Here is an 8,038-nt window from a genome sequence, read left to right as displayed (position 1 = left end):
TAATATTTTGCTTAGTATCTTCCCACATTCCTGTTCCTCACCTAATATCTATCTATTAATGAATAAGTTTCGATTCACATTACTTGGTAATTATTCGAGAACAATGAAGGTGTTCGGACAAAAATACTAACGACCAATCAGGTATCAGGAACCTTTCCGAGCTAAAAGGCCACCCCTGTGAGTCGGTGAAAATATGCACCGCTATAAAAAATAGACTATAGTATGAACGTGTCATACCACAACACAACTCCCTCCACCGTCAACGTCACTTGCGATGCTCATAGAATGTAGCCGAAACCTCTGCTCAGGTTATACGAGGGCGCAACTAAACAGTCAAGGTGAGCATCACTAAGAGAGAGTAATTTCTATGGCCTTCAAGGGTACGTAACCACGTGTATACCAACACTTTTCCATGTAAATATATATATATATATATATATATATATATATATATATATATATATATATATATATATATATACATATATATATATATATATATATATATATATATATATATATATATATATATATATATATATATATATATATCTATATCTATATTTATATCTATATCTATCTATCTATCTATCTGTCTATCTATCTATATATATATATATATATATATATATATATATATATATATATATATATATATATATATATATATATATATATATATATATATATATATATATATATATATATATCTATATCTATATTTATATCTATATCTATCTATCTATCTATCTGTCTATCTATCTATATATATATATATATATATATATATATATATATATATATATATATATATATATATATATATATATATATACAGTGATACCTCGGTAGTCGAACGACTCTATACTCGAACAATTCGGAGTTCGACCAAAATTTTCGAGAAATTTTTGCTGCGGTGCTCGACCAAAAATTCGGTACTCGACCAGCCGAACACGTGACGACCGCATGGGCTTTGTGATGATCGCGCCATCTCGGCCACTCTCGCTTGTTCGGGAAGCATCAGTTCTCTCGAGAGCGTCACTCAGACAACGCGCGATCAGCATTCGTTGTGATTTAGTGATTTTCAGTGCTTTTAATTGCTTTTTTAGCTTTCATAATGAGTCCCAAGAAAGTAATGAGTGTTAAGGGGAAGGAGAAGAGGAAAACAGTGCGAACAACGATCGAGTTGAAGAAGGAAATTATAGCGAAATATGAGAATGGTGTACGAGTGTCCGATTTAGCGGTAGAATACGGAATGGCGAAGTCGACCATTTCTACGTTTTTAAAGCATAAAGAAATGATTAAGAAGGCGAATGTTGCAACGGGAGTTACGGCGGTAACTAAGCAAAGGCCACAAGTGATTGAGGAGATGGAAAAGTTGCTTTTAATATTTATTAAAGAAAAACAGTTGGCCGGGGAAAGTGTTAGTGAAGCGTTCATTTGTGAAAAAGCGTTGCATATCTATGAAGAATTAGTGAAGAAAAGTCCGAGTACCAGTGAAAGTGATTCATTTACATTTAAAGCGAGCAGGGGTTGGTTTGAAAAGTTTCGTAATAGAACAGGTATTCATCGTGTTACTAGGCATGGGGAGGCAGCTAGTTCGGATCAAATTGCAGCCGATAAATACGTGGGGGAATTCGATCGGTACATAAATGAACAAAATTTGATCGCACAACAAGTCTTTAATTGTGATGAGACTGGGTTATTTTGGAAGAAAATGCCAGCCAATACGTACATTACCAAGGACGAGACGAAGATGCCAGGTCACAAGCCAATGAAAGATAGGCTAACATTGTTGCTGTGTGCAAATGCAAGTGGCGATTGCAAGATCAAACCCTTGTTAGTGTACCACTCGGACAACCCCCGGGTGTTCAAACGAAATAATATTTGTAAAAGTGCACTACCAGTTATGTGGCGCTCGAACACTAAATCTTGGGTCACAAGACAATTCTTTACTGAGTGGATAAACGAAGTGTTTGCCCCCCAGGTTAAGGCTTACCTCATTGAAAAGAGCTTGCCAATGAAATGTCTTCTGGTTATGGACAATGCTCCTGCACATCCTCCAGGTCTCGAGGATGACTTGAAAGAAGAATACAGCTTTATCAAAATCAAATTCTTGCCCCCCAATACTACTCCCATACTCCAGCCCATGGACCAACAGGTCATTTCAAACTTCAAAAAACTCTATACCAAGGCCCTTTTCAGAAAGTGTTTTGAAGTGACCAGTGACACGAAGTTGACCCTAAAGGAATTCTGGAAGGAACACTTCAGCATCCTCAACTCTGTTAACATGATTGACCAAGCTTGGCGAGGTGTGACCTATAGGACATTGAACTCTGCCTGGCGTAAGCTGTGGCCATCATGTGTCACAGAGAGGGAGTTTGAAGGTTTCCAACCAGAGGCGGGTCCAAGCACTGCTACCCCTGTAATTTCTGATGACACTGATGTCGTTGAGGAAATTGTTGTCATGGGCAGGAGTTTGGGGCTTGAGGTCGACAAGGATGATATTGATGAGCTTGTAGAAAGCCATTCTACCGAGTTGACTGTGGAGGAATTGTTGCACCTGCAACAACAACAGCAGCAGGATCTGATTGTGGAGCAGGAATCTTCAGAAGAGGATGAGGTAAGGGAGGATGTTCCAAGTTCTCTCATCAATGAAATTTGTTCCAAGTGGGCAGATGTGCAGGCTTTTGCTGAAAAATACCACCCAGAAATTGCAGTAGCAAACCGGGCAGTGCATATGTTTAATGATAGTGTCATGTATCATTTTCGAAGAATACTGCAGAGGAGGAAGAAACAATTAACAATAGACCAGTTTTTCACAAAAGAAAAGAAAGCTGCTACATCAAAGCCTGTTTCTCCTCCAAAGAAGAGACAAAGAAGAGAAGAAACCCCTGAAATAGATCTGCCCACCCTTTCATTGGAGAGAGAAACAACTCCTGAAGGAGAACTACCCCGCCACATCATGGAAGGGGACTCTCCTTCCAAGCAGTAACCTCCCCCTTCCATCCTCTCCACATCCATCCCTGTATGCCATCGAACCGCTGCTCAAAGGTATGTTCACTACAGTACAGAAAATGGTTTAAAATTGTTTTATTTTAGTACAGTAAATGGTTTAAAATTGTTTTATAGGATTTTCTGACCAATTTCATACACATTTAGATAATTATTGTTGTTTAGGTACACGTTTTATTAATATTTTGGGCCTGTTCGAGTGCTTGGGAACGGAATAGAATATATACCATTATTTCTTATGGGGAAAAAAAATTCGGTACTCGAACAAATCGGAGGTCGAACACGGATCTCGAACGGATTATGGTCGAGTACCGAGGTATCACTGTATATATATATATATATATATAAATATACATATATATATAATTATATATATATATATATATATATATATATATATATATATATATATATATATATATATATATATATATATATATATATAATATATATATATATATAAATATATATATATATATATATATATATATATATATATATATATATATATATATATATATATATATATATATACATAATCACCTATTACTAGGCCACTGCAGAACAAAGGTCTCAGACATGTCCTTCCACTGGTCTGTTTATGGTCTTTCTATGCTAGTCCACACCCATAAATTTTCTAGTATTAATCCATTGTCTTCCCTTCCTTCCCCTGCATCTTTGCAATTTCTATGACCCCATTGGGGTATTCTTAATGTCCATCTGTTATCTGTCATTCTCATTATACGACCCATGTCCATTCTTTTGTTTTTTACAAGTTTTAAGAATATCCTGTACTTTAGTTTGCTCTCGTATCATGTCGCTCTTTTTCTGTTCCTTACTGTCATTATTCTTTCCATAGCTCTTTACGGGTTAGCAAGCTTATGACCAAAGACTTTAATAAGGCTGCAAGCTTTTGATGCATAAGATAAAACTGGCAGTACCCTCTGATTAAATACTATTCTTTTTAAAGAATAAGCTATTTCATTGAAATGTGTGGTCTAAGAAAGAAGATGCAACAGACAAATGCCATAGCCACGTTTTAATTACTGAATCAAAGATGAAACCAAATTATAATATCTTCCACTGAATCAGACACTTTATCTTTTAACAAATAACTCCTGCTGCTTGTCAACGCTATCATAACCCCCCTTTACAAAGTCTCTTGCATGTAGTCTAATTTCTGAGACTATGATATTCCAGGGTTTTTCACTCCTTGTAGTAAACACTTCTTCCCTTTCGACCTGTCTTTAATCTTCCAGTCTCTTCACATTTCCAAACTCCCTTCATGTAGCCATTCCTCTTAATCTCTGCCGTATCAAATCCCCTTTTTCTTGCACCATTTGATAATTTAACTTGTAAAACTTATAAACCAGTCTAAAGATCTTCCATAATTTCCCCTTGTTTGCTTTCAATTTACTGACTATGCTTCAATAAAATTTAGTTGCCTTAATAGTCCATGAATACAACACAAACTTAGCTCCCTGAGATTTTCTTCATCCTTTCCAGATCTTTACTTTCACCTTTTCACTTTTATGTGACTGTATTTACTTCAAAATCATTGGCGTCCCTTATGTCTTCCATACTAATATTCACTGCTTCCTGTTCTGTTTCCATTTTTTCCTTGGGGCTTAACTCTAGCTAATATTCATTTTCATCTTTGTATTACAAGATTTTTTACCAATTTTACAATTTTTCTTAATCATCACCTACTAATGCTATATCATTTGCAGCCACCCATCATTCATAACCCATTATTCTCACACTCAAATTTACATATCTCACCGTTCAATGCATAAAAAGGTCAAGCAGCATTGATAATGTACATAGGGCCACTAACTATCCAGTCTACTTATTCAAATGTATGTATTGCCTCGTTAATGTTAATACATGAAACAATCTCTCTAGTCATCAAATTTGTAACTAATACCTTATCCACACGCTGCACAGCCCCAGCCGTTGTTAAATCCACACTGCTTTCCCCTCATGCACCCTTGCATTATCTATCTTACGTTCTCCAACAGAATCATACCCACATACCCCAGTAATCGTGAGTGATCATATGCTCTTATCATGTTTACAGGTCCTAGGTAAAGAGTATTTGTTTATTAAGCATATAATAGATTATAAACTACTCAATCTGTCTCTTCAATAACAACAATAACTTTCACAACGTAAATTAACAATAGTCCAACAAAGGCTTCTTGACCACCTTAGTGTATCTTTTAGAATACGGAATATAAAAATCACAGTTGAGTTTTGGCGGTTTGAAGTTCTTAAATATAACTTCGTTTCAAACATAGGTGTAAACTTCGATAGGTAAATGTACATACAACTTTTTTTTTTTTTATAATAATAAGGACATCTGGAAATACTTTATGGGTACTTTATTTTAATCTTTAGTTTTCCTTACCAAATATGGCTAATTGGTTTGTTCTTTTCTTGATTTTTCGAAGGTCTCTGGTGAAAGAGGCTCACGCGGAAGTCATAGAAGCTGAGGATGGTTTCAGCGTCTACCTACAAGCACAAATGGAGGATCGTGTCTTAAAGCAACAGGAAACTATAATCGAGTGCGTCCTGTCCATCCCAGGACTGAGTATCAGGTCCGGCGAAACATCATCTATTTTCCTGGTAAGGAGAGAGAGAGAGAGAGAGAGAGAGAGAGAGAGAGAGAGAGAGAGAGAGAGAGAGAGAGAGAGAGAGATAATAGTGGCTATATACAAGATAAAATCGCGTATGTTATTCAAGAAAAGAGATGAAGAGAAATCTAAATAATTTATGCTAATGATGCTCATGATTATATTCCTCTTGGAAAGAAGTAATTCGAATGCTCCTGATTCTCATGAAGTAATAGAATAACTTTGCACAGTCAGGCACAATGATTCGATGCCCTTGCAATTTTGACACACGTCATTGTATAGTAGACTAACATTACCAAAATTAAGTTTTCTCTTTTTACTTCTTTAATGGTGTCTCTTTTTTTTTCTATTATTTTGTAAAATTGGAACAGATTTGAGCCGAGTTACCAACTGAATTCATAGTGGAATTTGGCAAAATAATAATTTTGCAAGAGGAAATATTAAGGCAAATCTCATAATTATCCTTGTGTGTAAGTTCCTCAAATCTGACCTTGCTTTCGGTCTCTTTATTGGGATAACAAAAAACAAACTGGCATCATTAGAGAGAAAAGGTTATTAATAAGATGTCTGCAATAGAAAGATAAAAAGTTAAGTAGAGTAGAAGAGACGAGATTTTGATAGGCCTGTTTGGGCTTTCTTTGCCACCTTCGGCATTTTGATCTTATTACATTAAAAGGTGAATTATTAGAGTTTTTATCCCCCAATAATGACTCACATAACTTTAAGTCTGAATTCTTTATGAACATTATAAAAATTTCCTGTATTTAATTTTTACAAAATAAGTTTTTATGAATAAAAAGTTCAATGAAAGAATTCTAATAAAATTACTCATTTATTTTTGCCTCAGGCAAGCTAATTAATATTTTCAACGAAAATATTTGTCTTTCTTTGTAATGTCAAAACCTTTCTTCTTTTTATTTCAGGATATGATGCCTTTGAAGCACTTGGTAAGTAAGGAAGAAAGAGGCCATTAGAATTTGGCTCAAATTGACTCGACAGCTGACAATAGATTTCAAAGTTCCATATAATACAAAAAATAATGTTTACTGTGTGTAATACTAAGTTTTTAATATATTAAATGGGATTCCATGAATATAATAGTCTTTAGAGTAAGAGTAGAGATTTAATAGTACAACAAACTCTTATTTAAATTCATTAATTACTTCTCAAGATATATTGACGACAGATTGTACCCTTTTACAATAAAATTTAATACTAATTTTCATAATTATAGTCTTCAACTTCCTGCAGGAAAAACTTTTTTTACTTTAGATCTAGTTTGACTCAATGGTCTGGTGACCTTTATTTAGAATGACCATTACTCATGTTCGACTCCTCTTGTTTACAGGGAGCGTAGCCAAAGGAGTCTCAGACACGACGCTCTTGCTCTTCCTGCTGTCCTTGTTGTATCTGCACTGAAGGCCACATCTTCATCATCTGCATTCAAGAAGAATTTCATCCATTTTCTCCTCTTTCCTTTCCTTTCTCTATCGCTTCCCAACTGATGTGAGCCGTTGTAACACCTCTAATCATTAGGTCCTAGGAGCTAAATGTATTGCTTTACAATTACAACATTAATAAGTCATTGTTATACTCGAAAGCAAAGACAATGATCCATTTCTAACTTCAACTCTCAATTAAAAAAAGCTCTATCAGATTATCACTCTCGCTCTTTATTGCATTTGTCTGTAGTTTCAAATAGTAATTAGGTCGCTTCACGATTCTCATTGGTTCATTATCTATCATCATAAGAATTCAATGAACGAGCCCAAACATTGTATCCGAAATGAATAGCTGCGATCTAGAGATTTATTTTGTTATCATTAGAAAGTTATACTGAAAAGGAACATTAAGTGTGAATTATTTGTTGATCCCAAAGTACGTTCTATTGTAGAGATATTTATGAATGTATAGAAAATCTATCTGAAATAGCAACGTCACACTTGACCTTCACAATGGCGTCTTTGTAGAGATTAGTGCTTTTCACCTGCCTTTCATTTCATAGAATTCTCTTTCAAGGGAGTTAGATAAGGAAACAAAATTATTGTTCCACAAATTGAAAAATATATTAGCAGCGTCATTAGAAGGAAAAATCATCCCTGCCACCGAAAAGTATTTTTGTGTCCTATTGACGGGGTGGCAAAGAAAAGGTTTTTCATGTGTTGAGAAATGTCTGCCATTTGTTGATATCATTTCGATGTATCACATGTCAACTAAATAGAGGATTTTTGAAAAAGTATTTTCATTATTAAAGAATTTCCTCTATTGGACGTTCAAAAGAAGAAACTGAAAATTAGAATAGTTCTTTGGCAATATTCTGAGCTTAAAAGAAACTTTTATTTACATATCATTTCTAAGTATATTTGACACATTTCTATAGAATTTAA

The 8,038-nt window shown here is 34.7% G+C and overlaps 1 pseudogene; it reads left to right on the top strand.

Annotated features, from left to right (window-relative positions):
• Nucleotides 1–222: 222 nt before the first annotated feature.
• Nucleotides 223–7,070, top strand: LOC137642073 (uncharacterized; annotated as a pseudogene).
• Nucleotides 7,071–8,038: the final 968 nt, after the last annotated feature.

Source organism: Palaemon carinicauda, chromosome 6 (assembly GCF_036898095.1).
Source record: "Palaemon carinicauda isolate YSFRI2023 chromosome 6, ASM3689809v2, whole genome shotgun sequence".
NCBI lineage: Eukaryota > Metazoa > Arthropoda > Malacostraca > Decapoda > Palaemonidae > Palaemon > Palaemon carinicauda.
The sequence above is the reverse complement of the archived record's forward strand: the minus strand, read 5'-3'. Positions and strand labels throughout refer to the sequence as shown.